We start from the raw sequence: 18042 nt of genomic DNA, 5'->3' as shown, positions 1-18042 counted from the left end.
AAGTGCGAGAGTTTCAATGCCTCCAGATTACATCATCGTCATCGATATTTTTGAAAAAGATCTGAAATAAACTTGTCACGAGAAAACACCAACGATGGCCGAAAAGCGCGTTTGAAATAATGAGAGGATGTTCAATTTTAATGAGACAATTAGTACAAGTACTCTTGCCAATTACGTTCACGTGGAAAAACATTCGGAAGTTGCGGGTTCAAGTTATCCTTGAAATTCTGATGAGTCAAATACTTACAGCGTACGACACTGAAATTTACCAAGTACCTTGTGCCTATAATTAAGGCTAAAAATAGTGTATTTTCTTCGGAAAATACACTAAAATTGACTCAGACCGTTTTCCTATTGGGACTATTTTCTTTTCATGATTTCCTGTTTCATTATCATAAATGTATATGGTGCATTAAAAGGTACGTTGGTACGTAGCGCCTGAAAATTAGGCTTTCTCTCGAGGTGGTTTGTAAAATTTTCGGGTGAAGTTGGAGCATTGTCTGAGATAGTTTTCTAAAGTAGCTTACCACCGTATTTCATAATTTGCTCCAATTCTTTACTCTCACTGTTAACGAGTTGAATGTGGTTTCACGAGTAAACATTTCAATTTTAGCTCATGTCAGTTGCTTTGAAATCATCATCCGTTTCGATTCGATCTCGCTCAGTCTATTTTTAATTCTTTCTATCCCGATCCTATGTGTTTATTCAATGGTGTCTATACAATACAGCAGGAGATGCATTCTGAGCTACTGCTGCTATTCTATACTGTGCAATTAAAGAAGAAAGAACGCCGTATGAGCCTTTAGACGTTGCCATATTTCCTTCTTTAAAAAACAAACTTACAAATTTAGAAAATTGTGAATATTTTTCTTCAAAATTTTCCGAAAATTAGTTCGAAATTTTCTCTATAATATCTGAAAAGAACCCCGCAACATTCTTATGGGAACCCCCCCCCCCCCCTGATCAAATCTGATGAAACTTTGATTCGTTTCTCAGCTAGTCAGCTAGTCATGCTGTCCTACACATTTCAAAATATCGCACGCATGGCGCAATGCTTGAAGTATTTCTACAGTTTTGCAGGCGCTTGCTGCGATCGTTTTCCGCGCAAAGTTTTGGAAATTTTCTTCCGGACGATAAGATTCTTTTCACAGATCCGGTCACAATTATAAAGCAACGTAGCTTCCTCGCATATCTAGAACAATGAAAAAGAGCTTGGTCTCTCTTCCGCTGACTCAGAGACTTAAACGCAGAGTAGAAAAGTTGGATAGGACGAAACGCGTGATACAACTGTTTCTTCTTCCAAGAAGGTAAACTTACGTATCCACTTAATGAAGGAGAACCCTTTTTCGGCTTGATCAGAGACTTTAACGCAGGAGTAGAGAAGTTGGATTGGGCGAAACGCGTGATACAACTATTTGAAACTATTGAAATTCCATATCCACGAAATGGAGGAGGTCATGGTGTTCTGTATAATCTCAACTAGGTATTCGGTCCTTCCAACTCTACTTCCTGTTCTTGCAACCAAACGTCGTTCTTTTCGTGAAATTTGCCATTGGAATCAGTTATTCATTCACTAATCCCCGCGCCTTGCAACAGGCCTATTTCTGGCTCAACCGTAAAAACACTCAAGTGCACACGGAAACTAATGGCACTTACGCTGTTTCTAAACTGAACCAGAAATTTTAGTTTCTCATGACAAAAAGTCCAATTCGCCCTGTTCTCTCTCTGAGTCGAAGCGATAAGCGTGGCGTGAGACTCGGTTCCTCACAACGGGCCCATTTCTGGTTCATCCGTAAAAACACTCAGATGCACAGGTAAACTAATGGTACATACGTTGTTTCTAAACTGAGCCCAAAATGTTAGTTCTTTCTCCCAAAATGTAGTTCAATTCGTCCTCTTCTCTCTCCTAGTCGAAGCGATAAACGTGCACAAGCGGCTCAATATGTGAGGTGTGAGGCTCGCCTGGTTTTACGCACCGCTGGAAACACTCGACTGCACAGGGAAACTAATGGCACATACCTTGTTTCTTAACTGAGCCAGAAATTTTAGCTCCTCATGGCAAAATTCAGTCCAATTCGCCCTGTTCTCTCTCCAAATCGAAGCGATAAGCGTGGCGTGAGGCTCGGCACCTTGCAATACGCCCATTTCTGGTTTATCCATAAAAACACTCAAGTGGACAGGGAAACCAATGGTGACTACGTTGCTTCTAAACTGAGTCAGAAATTTTAGTTCTTTATGGTAAAATTTAGTCCAATCTGCCCTGTTCCCTCTTTGAGTCGAAGCGATAAGCGTGGCGTGAGGCTCGGCTCCTCACAACAAACCCATTTCTGGTTCATCCGTAAAAACACTCAGATGCACAGGTAAACTAATGACCAGAAACTGGTCCAGAACTGAGCCAGAAATGTCAGTTCTTTATGGCAAAATGTAGTCCAATTCGCTCTGTTCTCTCTCCGAGTCGAAGCGATAAGCCTGCACAAGCGGCTCAGTACGCAAGATGCGAGGCGTGAGGCTCGCCCGGTTTTTCGCTCCGCTGGAAGCGGGCCCGTCAATTCGTATTCTGGCGCCATAATTCGGATCCCGCTTCCCGCCACAGCGTTACCCGCCAATCCCCACCCTTCCCGCCTGCTCCCTCTTTCCGCGCATGCGCTCCTCTTTGGCGCGCAATCCGCCAAGGACTCACCCGCGCACGCCTCGCTCCGTGTAGCACGTGCTTCGAATCCGTCCAGTCCGGGCTTCTGGATCCCGTTTTTTCGCTGTATTTGGCCAAGCGGGCCGCACGACGCACAGTGGATCGAGTAAGTAGGAGAGATTGCACAAAATTCGGAAATTTTAAATCTTGGGCTTAACTTTAAATAATTATAGCTTGGTGTCTCAATTTTATATCATGTTCATTGGAGTAAATTTAACTTTTTTTCCTCAACACTTTCTTGGTTTGGGGGAGGGGGGGGTGCCTCGCCGATACTCAGATTATGCTGATTGCTATCTAGTATGAAACAAAATTTCTTCTGCGGGAAGGATTTTGAGTATTATTTCTGTTATTTATTTTTTATTTATTGTTTCAGAATCTTTCCTTCTTCTGCGTTTAGTAAGATTTAAGCTTGGCGTATCTGTCTAATCATGACTAATCTGACTAATCATGAAAGTCATGTCTGATAGTCATGAAAATCATGACTAATCTGAGTAATCATCTGATAAATCCATTCATACAAAATTTTGAGGCTTCCAAAGTGGTTACAGTGGTTTCCTTGTGAAAATTCCTGTTAGGAGGACCCCTTAAAATTAAAAATGTGACGAATTAAACGTAAAAATTTGCAGTTTTAGTTGAGAATTTCTTGTCCGACCTTTCCGATTGACTCGATCCCTTTGTGCGACGCGCGATATCACGACAGCGGTAAGTCATGGCGAGCGATGTCGTGCAGCCTTGCATCCGATGGAACGTGGACTTTAATTGCAGTAGTTCCATGGCCAAAGCACGAGACAACGTATCGTCTATACAATGTTTCAAAATTTCCGCTCCAATTTTATTATTACGAAGAAAAACAATCCAGCTTTAGGGGCCTTCCATATGTTACGTTCACTCTTTTTTTTTTTCAATTTTTCGACCCCTCCCTCCCTCCCTCCCTCCCTCAATGTATCCAACCCTCTTCCACTGCGAGACCCCTCCCCCTTAAAAATTACGCCATCCCTAGCGTCCCCCCTCCTTTTTCGGGGGAAACGCAGAAAAGCGTTAAAAATCAGTAGACATAGTCTGCAACGTCAAGAACATGATTATTTTCTTTTATCGAGTGTTAAATGTATGTTGTGGCTTTCCCTCTTTTTCGGGGGAAAACGCTGAAAATCGATAAAAATCAGTAGGTATAGCCAAATTTCAAGCATGCATTTTCAGCCTTTCTGCCTTCAGAAAAGCTTAGGTGTGTCACCCTTGGCTTGACCTCACCCTCCCTCCCTGTCATCCACCGCCAGACAACCCCCCCCACCTCCCCCCTATACCTGAACCTGAGTGACGTAATTTATGGACGGCTTCTTAGTGCTTGAAACGCATACAGAATATTCTGCTAACCGAGAGGAAAAATTGGAAAAGTTCCAAGAACGCACGTTGGCTAGTTTTCCGAGGAAAAAATAAAGTATAACAGTGAGTGTGCAACGTCGAAAGCGGATGCGTGGTTTTGCTTTTTGGCCACCAGAATTAACTTACAATTAGACCCCAAAAAATAAATCGTACTTTTTTTGCATAATATCGATGGCTGATTTGCGAAACCCGGTATCTCCATTTAGCCATCGATATGTTTTTTTTCGCCTGTGGTCTCGTTCCGGTTCTCATCAGTGGTAAGGCGTGAATGATCGATTTTCCCCCCATTTGAACCCATGGCGAAGAATCGATTTTTAGGTGTTCGTTGCGAACACCCCGTTTATCGATCCTTTTTCAAAGGTTTAAATGGCAAATCAATCGATGTATCGCAAAACACGCCACACCAATGTCTCCTCCGGTTTCGTCTAGTAGCAGAATGTGGACTTGCGCTAAGTAACTCGAGCCCGACCCGAAGCTCACTTGACCGTCCCGGACAACGGTTTTCCGGAGGATTGCGGCTATGGCTATCTCGGCGCGGCCCTGGGCGTGTAATGCTTGGCTGATTCGGGTGCCCGCCGGAAGTGGGGGCATTTAATCGAGGAGGCAACCGGTTATTTCTCCCGAGAAAACAGCGCGTTGCATGTGTTCCTTCCGCGGTTTTACGCGGATGGCGTGGGAGACGCACCGCGGGGGCGGATAGAGGGGGGGGGGGGGGAGGGATGACGTAGTCAAGAGTGGCCCTGCCAAGCGGGCGTAAGAAGAGCCTAACGGACCTGAAAGCCATAAAGTCCGGTGTCGTGTCCGCTATCCAATGCCGTTGAGGAGGATTATTCGAAAAAGTGGCGTGATGTATCGATTGATCTTCCTTTTAAACCTATGGAAAAAAATCGATAATTAGGGTGTTTGCAACGGACACCTTAATAATCAATTCTCTACCATACTGCCGTGCTTAAGAAAGAACGCCGTATGAGCCTTCGGACGCTGACAAGTTTCTTTCGATAAAAACCGAATTTACTAGGCAATTTGCGAATATTATTTTCCAAAATTTTCAGACGATTGTACGCAATTTAATCTAAAATAACTGAAAATTTCAAGGAAAAATATGCCTAAACGTTGTCAAATATACATGTTTTATCCAAGGAAATTTGGCAATTCTCGAAGGTTTATACAGTGTTTTTCCTTAGCACGGCAGCATAGCCTTCTATGCACAAAAATTTGTCTAAACATCGGTTAGTTTGCCAAACGATTTGCTCAACACGTTGCACAACAGTCAACACGGAGTAAGTTTAAAATATCATATGGACGTGTTTCTATCAAACTGAACTATGTGCATTAAGACATGAGCCCTGAGACCCATAAGAATAAGTGCATATCAAGGCTCACGTCATAATGCATGTAGTTTCGTTTGATAGAAATACGTCCATATGTACCCTCGGACGTAGAAAGTTTCACCTGTCGCTATAAGAGGCCAGTTGAGGGTTTCTACATGTCTCTGAATTGTACAGATATTTTTTCATAACAACAAGGAAGAAGAAGAATGAGAAAAGCAAAAAAAAGTACCGAGGAGACGGTGACGCAACTCAACAGGGAATTCACACCTGTAGCTCTCCCCAGACCCATTACCCCACTTCCACAGGTATCAAGACTTTTCAATGGTGGGTAATAATAAAAGCCCGACGGAAGGGACGTAAACCATCTCAATTTCACGGGGGAACTTAATTAATTTCTCTCGGTGCGTGACTCGGCGCAATTTATGGCGCGGGAAAAGGAGGCCTTTCAGAAAATTGAGAGGTCGAAAAGGGGATGGAGTCATGTCTAGGTCCCTGAACTGTGTTCGCTCTTGAGAGCAAATACCGCCAAGAAAAAGAGAACTCGGCGTTCAGTGGTTCTTTCTCGATCACTCCTCTTTTATATTGATTCTGAGTTTTATCGTTTTGACCGATTTGGTTTTTATTCGGGCAAATTTTATCGAATTTGAAGCGCTGGGTGCAGAAAAGGACATTTCTTGATTGCGGTGTCTCAGAATCTTCGGTAACGTTTCATATACTATTATTAAAGCAAATTGTATGGAATTCGATAAAACTTTACTGAATTTTTTTTAATAATTTTATAATGTTAGCAGGGCCGGATTTACCTACGTGCCGCCCCCTTCTCATTCGTTTTGAAACTCGATAAAAACCATCAAATGAACGTGCCAGCGGGGGAGGGGTGCTTAAGACGCGTTTACTCGTGTTGGACACATTTTTTGCGAAAGCCCTGTCAACACTACTAGCAAAAGTTCACGGAACTTTGTGCGAAAGTTAAGTTTCATAAACCTATCTCTAATGGACAAGGCCTTCCATTCATAAGGAATGAACGAAAAAATTATGAAAGAACAAACATAAAAGTGGATTAATGATTTTAACTTCCGCCGCCGCGCCGCGCTGACCGTACCGTGTTTGGCGCAGTGCGTGAAGTATTTCGACGGTCTTGTAGGCGCTGTGAGTTTCATGCCGACCGCTGCTGAACGCACTGTGTTCGACGCAATGCGTGAAGTATTCACGCAGTCTTGTAGGCGCTATCCGTTTTACGCTGACCGCAGTGACCACACTCTGTTTGATGGAATGCGTGAAGTATTTGTGCAGTCTTGTAGGCGCTAATATGTGTTACATGCTGATCGCCGCGCCGAGGGCTTCTCCTTTTCATCTCAAGTCCTCGTCATCATTTCTCTCTAAGTCGCGTCGTTCCGGGTCAAATTGCGTGTTTTAACTATTTGGTTTCTCTCTTAACTTGAACAATAATTAAAGGAGCTGTATCTTGTATCTCTGAAAGACGACAAAATTAGAAATTATTATACTCTCAGGAAATGACAGATTTTGTCGCCTTCTCTCGTTTGTAATTTTTTTTTTCTAAATCCGATTTTTTTTATGCCTACATTTAAAAAAATTGCAAAATTTGCCGCCCCCTATAAATATGCCGTCATGGACCGCGGCCCACGTGGCCACCCCTTAATCCAGCCTTGAATGTTAGTTATTTCTTGATTCATTTTCTGTTATATTGATCGAGTTTTATCGTTTTGACTGATTTGGTTCTTATTCGGGCAAACTTTATCGAATTTGAGGCGCTGCGCGCTGGGTGCAGGAAAGGGCATTTCTTTGTTGCGGTGTCTCAGAATCTTCGGACGTTGCGTTTCATCCATTACATTTAGTGCAAATTGTATGGAGCTCGTTGAAACTCTCACCGAATTTCCTTCGTGATTTTACAATGCTGAATACGAAAAATACCAGAAAATTCATCGCATAGTTTCCTCTCTAAAATATATATTAGCAGTGACGATTTTGAGACCCCGCAACCAAAGAATGCCCTTTCTGCACACAACGCTTCAATTCGGCCGAACTAGTTTGGCGAATTCGGGATTTGTTTTCGGGATTGTATTACGACTGTGTACGTCGGCAATCACATAACTCGGTTCGCGACGTCGCAGACTTCCTGTCACACTTTATTTTTTAAACGGAAAACTATTCAACGACAATTCCTTAAAACTGCCGTGATTTTTCCTCTCCGTGCGAAGAAAAGTATGTAAAAATTTCAAGGAATGATGTCAATTTGTTCTCCCTTAAAAAAATAACATAGAGGCGGAGATTTTCAGTCACCGCAGAAGAGATAATATGTGATTGCGGACTTACGCCGTCGATTTGTCTTCCTTAGTACGGTAGACTGGTTGTTTGGTCATGACGTTGGATACAATGTTATCGAGCGTTCAAAAAGCAAAGAAACTCCACCTTGACTTGAACAGTTGAAAAACTCACATACATGAAACTGTTCGCGTGACTGCTCTTTCTGTTTTCCTTCGTCCCGCGGGTGAATGCGACATGGGATTTAGTGAGATTAGCTTCAACCTGGATTAAAACCGACGGAAAAAGGAAGCCAAAAGCCGATGACATTGATCGATAGCTCCCTATCTTAACAACGCTGTATATCGATCGAGGTCATTCGATAACGATTCAACTATCGAGAAAAGGACGCGGCCTACAATCCAATCTCGTGTTTCGTGTACATATGAGCATCGATTCGGAGCTCAGATCGGCTTTCAGAAGCGTATTCACCCGAAAATGCTTTCTCCGGCGGGAGGACGAGGGAAAAAATCGCCGTTCCTTTCACCCGCCGAATTTTATTGCGGCTTCGTCGATTGATAGAGTTTCTTTCTGATCCTCCATACGCAATACGAGTAACCTTGGTCGCGACTTGTTGGTGATTTCAGTATTAGCATGAAATAGCAAGAAATGAGGAGGCAGGAGCGTTGACGTTGACACTATAGGTTTTTTTTTTTTTGTCCGAACCGCAGAGGTGCATGTCCAGAGAATGGCAGGAGGCAGTTTGCCAACGAAGGTCCTTGATTGGGTTCCTCCTGGGAGAAGTCGCAGAGTGCGCCCAATGAGAGGTTGGAGAAATGCATGAGATTGAAACAGAAATAGTTGTGGTGTGGTTCGATAGGGGCAGAAACAAGAGAGTCTGCTGCCAACACGTTGTTGAACATCAACCAAGTAGGGAGGTCAACAGTTGAATGTTGAAGTCCCGAAATTAAAAGCTTCCATACCATAGCCGGAATACGAGTGGACGGTCTCTTGTCTCTGGATAGGGGGCAGTGGTGAGTGGCAGGGCCGGATTTACCTACTTGCCGCCCATGGGCCGCCCGTATTTTTCCGCTCCCTTCTCATTTGTTTTGAAACATCAATAGATCGTATTCGACAGTGGTTCGATGTATCGTTCGGTTCAAAACCATAGAACATAACTTCAAACAAAAATTTTAGGATTTAATTTGCAAGAGCTGAAAATGAGAAAATTCCTAACAATTTCACTTTTCATTGCCAGAGAGTAAAATTTCAATCACATAAGACCCGTTACCTCAGATTTCTAAATTGACTTTCGAGGCTGTGGTTACATATTGAACCAATCGATATCAATATAATCTCACCCGTGTGATCCGTCGATTACGATCTATAAAAACCATCAACTGAACGTGCTGGTGGGAGAGGGGTATGAGACGCGTTTACTCGTGTTAGGTACATTTTTTGTGAAAGCCCTGTCAACACTAAGTTCAGTTCCGTAAACCCATCCCTGTTTGGACAAGGCCTTCCATTTATAAAAAACGAACGAAAAAATTATGAAGGAACAAATATAAATGTGGTTAAAAATTTTCACTTCCACCGCCGGCCACTGTTTGGCGCAAAGCGTGAAGTATTCATGCAGTCTTGCAGGCGCTGTGCGTTTCCAGCCGACTGCTGCTGACCGCAGTGTGTTTGACGCAATGCGTGATGTATTCATGCAGTCTTATAGGCGCTATGTGTCTCATGCCAACCGCCGCGCCGCCGCTCCGCTCCAGGTCAAATTGCGTGTTTGGTTTCTCTCTTACTCGACTAATTGAAGGTGTTGTCTCCTGTATCACCGAGAGACGACAAAATTAGAAATTACTATACTTTTAGTCTGAGGAAATGAGAGACTTTGTCGTCTTTTCTTGATTGTAATTTATATTCTGAATCCGACTTTTTTCTCTCTTGTTTTGATACCTACATTCAAAAAGAGTGCAAAATTTGCCGCCCCCTACATTTTGCCGCCATGGGCCGCGGCCCATGTGGCCTCCCCCTTAATCCGGCCTTGGTGGTTGGAGGTTAGGAGTCGTGGATCGCCAGGGATTTCTATAAAGCTACCAAAAAAACGAGAAATTTTTTCTTTCTCTGTTCGCTCTTTCCATCCCCCTTTTTCTTTCTTCGTCCCCCCTCTCCATCCATGTTGCGGTGTAAGCCACCCCACACGTGTTGCCTCCACTAAAAAAATCGGAAATCGCTCGTGGTACTAAGTCTCAGGAGTGTGCGGGGTCCTTTCCGTTCGATATTCTTCAGTAGATGTACTACACCCCACCACCACCCCTCGCCGACGCGGTGGTGTCTTGCCTCTTGAGAAGAACCCCGTTGACCCAGTGACGGCTCGTGCGGATCTAAGGTGGGCGCGATGGATTTAATTCGACGGGACAATGGTCCCCCGTGAATGGAACACCTCGGGGGAGTCCTTGAGCGCGGCGAGGCGGTGTTGAGCGTGCGACAAACGACGGATTTGAATGCAAATCGCTCTCGTAATTATCTTGTTCCCGGCTCCCGGCGCCGGCGACGACAGTGGCCCCCACGCACCCGTCAAAACGAGGCCCCCGGTTCCGGGGCCCGTCGGCCCGGCCCGGGATAAGTGAGCCATCTTCATCATCGCTCACGGCAAGAAAAACACGAAGGAGGGGGCATTTCCCGTCACACCTCGTCACGTTATCCAGGGGCCGAATGGAGATGTTGCATGTGTAAGGAACTTGCGATTTGACCATTGATTCTCATGTAAAAGTTCGCGAGAAACACGATGGTGACACTGGTTTTTCCTGAAATCAACTCCCAAGCTCAAAAAAGCTCTCAAGTTGAGGCCAAAATGGAGGGGATATCCCACGCTATCCTGAGAGTCCACCTCTACATCAAAACAAACTCTCCATGCAAAGATAGGGAACGAATACATTAGCAGGGTTGCCGTGTTTTCAGTTTTAGAGTCCCCAAATGAAGTGGCAGCCCTGTCAATGTATTTTCTCCCTATCTTTGCATGGAGAGTTTGTCTTGATGTAGAGGTGGACTCTCAGGGTAGGGTGGGATATATCCCCTCCATTTTGGCTTCAACTTGAGAGCTTTTTTGAGCTTGGGAGTTGATTTCAGAGAAAACCAGTGGCACCATTGTGTTTCTCGCGAACTTTTACATAAGAATCAATAGTCAAATTGCAAATTCCTCACACATGCAACATCTCCATTTTGTCGGCTCTTTCTCACGGAGACGCAACATTCGTCGACGAGTCTAAACCGCACCACCGACCAATTAGAAGCGCTAAGCCGGACTTAATTGCAGTCGAGATTCGTCCTAAGTACATTTATGTACGACAGAAAGACGACCGACAAAATTCGATCTCAGGGACCGACTTTTGTTGTTCCTTCCACCGAACTTGAATACACTAGGACGAGTCTCGACTGCACTTCAGTCCGGCTGCGGCTTAGCGCTTCTGATTGGTCGGTGGTGCGGTTTGGACTCATCGATGAATGTTGCATCTCCGTGTGAAAGAGCAGACAAAATTCGGCCACGGTGCACGAAAGAGTGAGCCAGTGCTGTCATTCCCCGAAATTAACTCCGAATTTCGGAACTTCTCTTGGAATCTCCAAATTCCCGGAACTTCCAGCTATTTGCTATATTTGGAATGTCAGGGTTCTTCATCAGTTCGACAGATTCCTTGATTAAATTCGATTATTTTTATTATCAAATTTGACGATCTTTAGAACCCAATCTGGGCGTATTTCGTAATTTTTTCCCGTAACTCTTGAACAAATTGGAATTTTTCTCGGAACGTTTGGAAATCAGAATATAATCAGGGCCGGATTAAGGGGGTGGCCACATGGGCCGCGGCCTATGGCGGCATATTTAGGGGGCGGCAAATTTTGCAATTTTTTTTTAAATACAAGCATACAAAAATGGGATTCAGAAAAAAAATTATCAGTGAGAAAAGGGAATAAAATCTATTTTTCCTGAGAGTATAGTAATTTCTAATGGACCACTAGACAAGGTACGAATTTCAGCATTCTGATACATGTTTCTTGACCAAAATTTCACGTAAAAAACGATGCGCACAACGACAATTACCGAAATCAACTCCATACAAAGCTATTCAATGATTCTTGATGCGTGAATTCAAACCACCCGCTCATGAAGACTCAACGCTCTACGTGCTTCACATCGAGCGCTAAACGTTATCATGACAGTCTCTGCGACATAACAATCTAGCAACCTTAATCTTGACGCTTTGGCTCACCTATAGCAAATTGCTCATAGTTTGAACAACACACGGTGGGAGATGTATATAGCTCGATTGAGAGGCTTGCTGAAACCGTTGTAGTGCGCAATTTGACTCGCGTAGAGCTTTGAGTTTCTTGTGAGCGGGCAGTTCAAATTCCCCGTAAACAATGTGAAATGAAAACGTTAATATCTTCGTTAGGAGTTGGTTTCAGTAAGTTTCGTTGCGCGAATCGTGTTCTACGTGAAATTCTTGTTAAGAAACATGTATCAGATTATTTAAATTCGTACCTTGTCTAGTGGTCCATTGTGTCGTTTTTCGGTGATACAAGAGACAGCATCTTTAATTGGTCGAGTTAAGAGAGGGACTAATCACGCAATTTGGCCTGGAGCTCAGCGCAGAGAGGAATGATGACGAGGACTTGAGATGATTAGGAGAAGTCCTCGGCGCGGCGGCCGTCGGCATGTAACACATTAGCGCCTACAAGATTGCATGGATACTTCCCGCATTGCGCCAAATACAGTGCGATCAGCGCAGAGCGGCGGCGGCAGTTAAAATTATTAAACCACATTTATGTTTGTTCTTTCTTAATTTTTTAGTTTAATGCTTATAAATGGAAGGCCTTGTCCACAAAGAGATAGGTTTACGGGACTCAACTTTCGCGCGAAGTTCCGTGAACTTTTGCTAGTAGTATTGACAGAGTTTTCGAAAAAAATGTGTCCAAAACGAGTAAACGCGTTTAATGCCCCCCTCCGGCACGCTCACTTGATGGTTTTATTGATGTTTCAAAACGAATGAGAAGGGGGCGGCAAAATACAGGCGGCCATGGGCGGCAAGTAAGTAAATCCGGCCCTGCATATGGACGTATTTCCACCAAACAGACCTTTGTGCAAGTGAGAAATATGGGGTGTGCTCGTTAGTTCTCTTTGCGTAAGAGTGAATGATAATAATAAAGCGCCGGTGACGTCAGCGGCAACGAGACTCCTCTCCGCGGTCGCTCCCGTCCGCCCGCCTCCGCATAAACTCATGAGCCCTGTCCACAACGCTCTCTTGCCATGCCCGCGGCTCGTGAGTTCTGCATTCAGTTGGCACATAGGTCTGTTTGATAGAGTGTAAAATCCCGCTTTTCCAATTCTTCAAAAGGAATCACGCCCACTTTTACATTGCTTCTTATGCAGCTTCCAAGAGCACACCCCATATTTCTCACCTCCACATAGGTCTGTTTGGTAGAAATAAGTCCATATAATTCCGGGAGCTCCGAAATCTTTAGTAACATCATACGGTAGCACTGGAGTAAGCGTTTAGAAGTGGTCTCCACCGACTGGCCACTAATGAATTGCGTCACGTTGAAAGAAATTTCGGACTCTCTTCCCCTTTGTCGCGGAGTCCGGCACTCACCACTTCGAAACCCTCACTCCACCATCCACCCTCCCGAGATGTAAAATTTCATGACACTTTATAATTTTTTTTTTTTTTTTTTTTTTTTTTTTTTATTCAGTATTATATACAATTAAAATACAATACAACAATGTGATCAGACTCTTCAAGTCTTTTTACACTTAAATTTAACACTGTAAGTATACTAGAATAAGAAAGGCACTTTTTGGTGAATAAAAAGAAAAGACAATTTTTGAAAGACTGAGAATATGGTGGTTAAAATTGTTAAGATATATGAGTAAATATAAGTCGTGGAAAAGAGCAGCTAAATAGAATGAGAAGAAGAGCTAAATAGAATGAGAGAAGAGCTAAATAGAATGAGAGAAGAGCTAAATAGAATGAGCGAAGAGCTAAATAGAATGAGTAGAAGAGCTAAATAGAATGAGAGAAGAGCTAAATAGAATGAGTAGAAGAGCTAAATAGAATGAGAAGAAGAGCTAAATAGAATGAGAGAAGAGCTAAATGGAATGTGAAGAGTGACGGCTAAAAAAATGATGAAAAAACAACAACAGACCTAAAGGTTGAAAGTGAATTGTACCGAGGGACCAATTGTAGAAATGATAGGAAAGAAAGAAAAGATGGAATAGGATATGAGGTTGTGAAGTGAGACAAGTGAAGAGCCGTAGCGACCCCCCAATTTGCCTTGGCTCGGAAAATGAGAGTGAGAAGAGAAAGATTTGAGGTGACTGTTAAATTTATTTAGTGATCTGGAAGAGATCCTACTTGGAGTTTTTATTTTTACCGGACTCAGAGTGAATCGGCTACTATCCTTGGATAGGAAACCTGAAGGGTTACCAGGCGTATAGTTCACCGGCTTCTGCAGTGAGCAGGAAAACCAGAAGGGTTTGAATATTGAGAGCTATGTGCTAGTGCACTTATTATTATTCCAGATACCGAAGAATCGGCTTCTCCAAATTGGAGGTGGTATACAAACTGTATGAGTCCGAAATAGAGATGACAGGAAGGTGAATAATTTTGAATGCTTGAAATGATGAATTTGCTTCGTTCTGTGTAATGATGACCGCTAATGCTTGACCTTGGTGCCAATATAACGGGAAACTGAACTTCGGTCTTGATCCAAAAAACGCCAATTTCTTGCTGAGCTCCTTAGGATGTTTCTTCAGCTGCTTGCTTGGCTTGATTTGACTTGATCCTTGTTGAGAGCTTGAGAGTGAGGTGCTTCTTGGTCGACTGCTGCATTCAGAGTGAATTAATTAGCGACTTGCGGGTATATTTATATGCAGATTTCCTTTGTGTGCGAATGCGGGAAACCAACTTGCTTGTGATTGGTCGGTTGGCGAAGCAAGAGTGAATTGGGCGGGAAAGCTGCCGCTGGCCGCTGAATTTGGATTGCGCGGGCTCTGTTGTGGCGAAGTTCAAATCTCGTGCGCCGCGGTGACTTGTGATTGGCTGCGGCGGATACTGCGATTGCGCGCTGACTCGTCATTGGCGGCGGCGCTTGCGTGCTGCTGAACAAAGGATCTCATTACTGCGCGGTTGAAAGTTGACGTCTAGTGCAGAGTTGTTCGCCCGATCACCAAGGTTAAGCTACATTGATCGTAATGCTTGGAATGGAGACCGTTTGGGAACATCGCAATTTTACATCATTTTACACGTTTTAATTTTGTGAATTGGTCTGATATGAGTTGAGAATGCTGAGAAATTGATTTCTAGAATTTATTATAATTATTATTATTTTTTATAAAGGGGAAATCAGACATACTCCCCCCGTTGAACGAGCACACGTTCAACAGAGAAGTGTTTTAAAAAAATTGTTAGTTTAGAAGCGCATATTTGGTGCTTGTCTGAACTTATGGGGAGGCGGCAAAGCTTGGAAACCGGGCGCCGTAAAGTCCCCGTGGTGGTCTTGACATCGACGACGCGTGTGACGTCATCAGGGCCCGGAAAGCACTTGGTGATTCGTCCTAATCTCCATTGCTGAGGAGGTAAATTATTGTCTTGAATAATGACGAGATCATCAATTTTTATTGGATCAGTTTCTTGAGTCCATTTTGATCGCTGCCTCAAACAGTTGATGTACTCATTTTTCCATGTTTGCCAAAAATGTTGACTGGCTTTGTTTATCAAGCCCCATCTATCCACACGATTAGAAGGGGTTTCTGTTAGATTTTCTTCGGGTAAGGCGTTGAGTGGGCGACCAACAAGAAAATGACCTGGGGTCAAGGCGTCCATATCTGATGGATCTGTTGATAGAAGGCAGAGCGGCCTAGAGTTCATTATCGTCTCCACTCGAGTCACGAGTGTATTCATTTCCTCGAAGGTGAAAATTTGAGTACCCATGATTCCTTTGAGATGATGTTTTGCGGATTTTATCCCTGCTTCATGTAGTCCACCAAAATTTGGCGCGGAAGCGGGCTGAAAATGCCAATTGATTTCTTTTTGCTTAGATTTTCAGCAATGCTTGTTTCATTAGTTTTTAAGAATGCATATAGCTCTTTCAAAGAGTTATTCATTCCTACGAAGTTGGTACCGTTATCAGAGAACATATTTTTGCATAATCCTCTGCGAGAGACAAATCGAGCTAATGCGCCTTCAAAGGCCTTTGTAGTCAATTCGCTTACAAATTCCAGGTGTACTGCTTTAGTAGCCATACAAATAAATAGGGCTAAATACCCCTTCGTTTGCCTTGCATTTCTGAGCTTGTTTTCTTTGACTTGGAATGGTCCGCCGTAGTCACACGCTGTATTGAGAAACGGATATGCTGCCTGAACCCTCCATTTTGGTAAATCGCCCATAAGTGGCTGCGTGAATTTTGGTCTGACTTTAAAGCACTGGATGCACTTTTGAAGTTTAGATCTGACTACAGCACGCCCATTAATTATCCAAAATCGCTGATTGATTGCTGCTAAAGTTGAGCTGGGACCGCCGTGAAGTGTCATATCATGATAATAGTCGATTACCAGTTGAGTGAAATGATGATTTTTAGGCAATAAAATAGGAAATTTGAAGTCGTAGCTCATGTCTGAGTGCCTGAGTCTACCACCGACTCGCAATAATCCCTGTTCATCTAAAAAAGGGCGAAGTTTGCATAAAGAGGCAGGGCTCTCTTTTTTCTCGCTCAGTGTTTTGATCTCCGTTTTAAATTCTTTGCCTTGAATAATTTTTATCCACCAGTGCCGGGCTTCTTGTAGCTCCGCACTGGAAATCTGTCCAGTTCTTTTCTTGGTAGGATGCCGGGTATTATGGCTAAATCTCAACATCCATGCGGTGGTTCTGAGCAGAGGAACAAATCCTGAAAATGATTTTAAGAAAGTTTCCTCCCATGATTCTTGTTTATTTTGTACCAGCGTGACGATGTCCGGTAGTTTGTCGATGATTTCTGCTTTGCTTTCTGGGTCAAATGGACTCAACTTCGGCCATTTTTCTTCTGGCTCTTGCAACCATTTTGGTCCATGCCACCATAAACTGTTGTCGGCCAATCTGTCTGGCATGCAGCCTCGGCTGGCCAGATCGCTCGGATTATCTTCAGACTTGACATGCCCCCAATGTTGAGGTGTTAATACTTCTAAAATTCGAGTAACTCGATTAGCGACGAATACTTTGAGCCGGTAGGGAGGAGTTTGGAGCCATGATAAGACGACTGTGGAGTCTGAATAGGCGAACACCTTCCTGATTGGATGAGCCATTGAACATATGTAGTGAGCAGCATCTAATAACTCTGTTAATAGCGCCGCCCCCTGCAACTCCAGCCTGGGGATGCTCATCGGTTTGAGCGGTGCCACCTTAGTTTTCGCCATTAAAAGGCTGGTTTTGACCTCACCGGAGCTGCTTTCGACCCTCAGATAGACATTGCCGCTGTATCCTAATTTACTGGCGTCGCTAAAACCTACAAGATCAAATTTTACTCCATTGATCAGAGACACATGACGCGGAATACGGATCTCGGAAATTTTGATGAGTTCTTCGGTGTACTTTTTCCACTGTGCTTGAAGCTCGAGGGGCACCGCCTCGTCCCAATCTATGCCTAATAACCACAGTTGTTGAAGAAATTGCTTGCCTTTTAGCATAATTGGTGATATCAGGCCAAGTGGATCAAAGATTTGGGCGACAACTGAGGCGATACCTCTTTTTGTGTACACCGGTGTGATTTTCTCAACCTTGAATGAGAATATATCGCTGCTTGGCTGCCATTGTAATCCGAGAAGCGATTCGGAACTGTCTGCATCTGAAAATTCTACAGGAGTTTTGAGATTGGACTCCGGCAAGTCCACCAATATTTCTGGGTCATTGCTTGACCACTTTTTCAGCTCCATGTTGCATTCACCGGCGCATTCGATTATTTCATCTCTTGCGTGTTTTGTCTCTTGAATAGAATCTGCTCCGGCCAAAATGTCATCGACGAAAACCTTTTTTGTGAGAATTTCTTTGGCTACGGGATATTTTTCGCCAGTATTGTCGCCGTGCTGGCGCATGGTGCGCAGACATACATAAGGAGAGGATGTTACTCCGTATGTAACTGTTTGCAGTTCATATTCCTTGATGGGCTGAGAAGGATCTTCGCGCCATAATATTCGCTGATATGGCCGATCCTCTTGATTAACTAAAATTTGGCGGTACATTTTGCAAACATCTGCTGTGAAAACATAACGCGGAAATCTGAATAGAGTTAACACTTGAATGATGTCTGTCTGTAATTTTTCTCCCTTCAGAACCACATCGTTTAATGCTTTGCCAG

The 18042-nt window shown here is 43.7% G+C and overlaps 1 protein-coding gene across 3 annotated transcripts in view; it reads left to right on the top strand.

Annotated features, from left to right (window-relative positions):
• The window catches only part of LOC109038185 (uncharacterized), a 70240-nt gene that overhangs the window by 28489 nt on the left and 23709 nt on the right, over positions 1–18042 (top strand). The window lies entirely within an intron of this gene.

This window comes from Bemisia tabaci, chromosome 9 (genome assembly GCF_918797505.1).
Source record: "Bemisia tabaci chromosome 9, PGI_BMITA_v3".
Classification (NCBI taxonomy): domain Eukaryota; kingdom Metazoa; phylum Arthropoda; class Insecta; order Hemiptera; family Aleyrodidae; genus Bemisia; species Bemisia tabaci.
The sequence above is the reverse complement of the archived record's forward strand: the minus strand, read 5'-3'. Positions and strand labels throughout refer to the sequence as shown.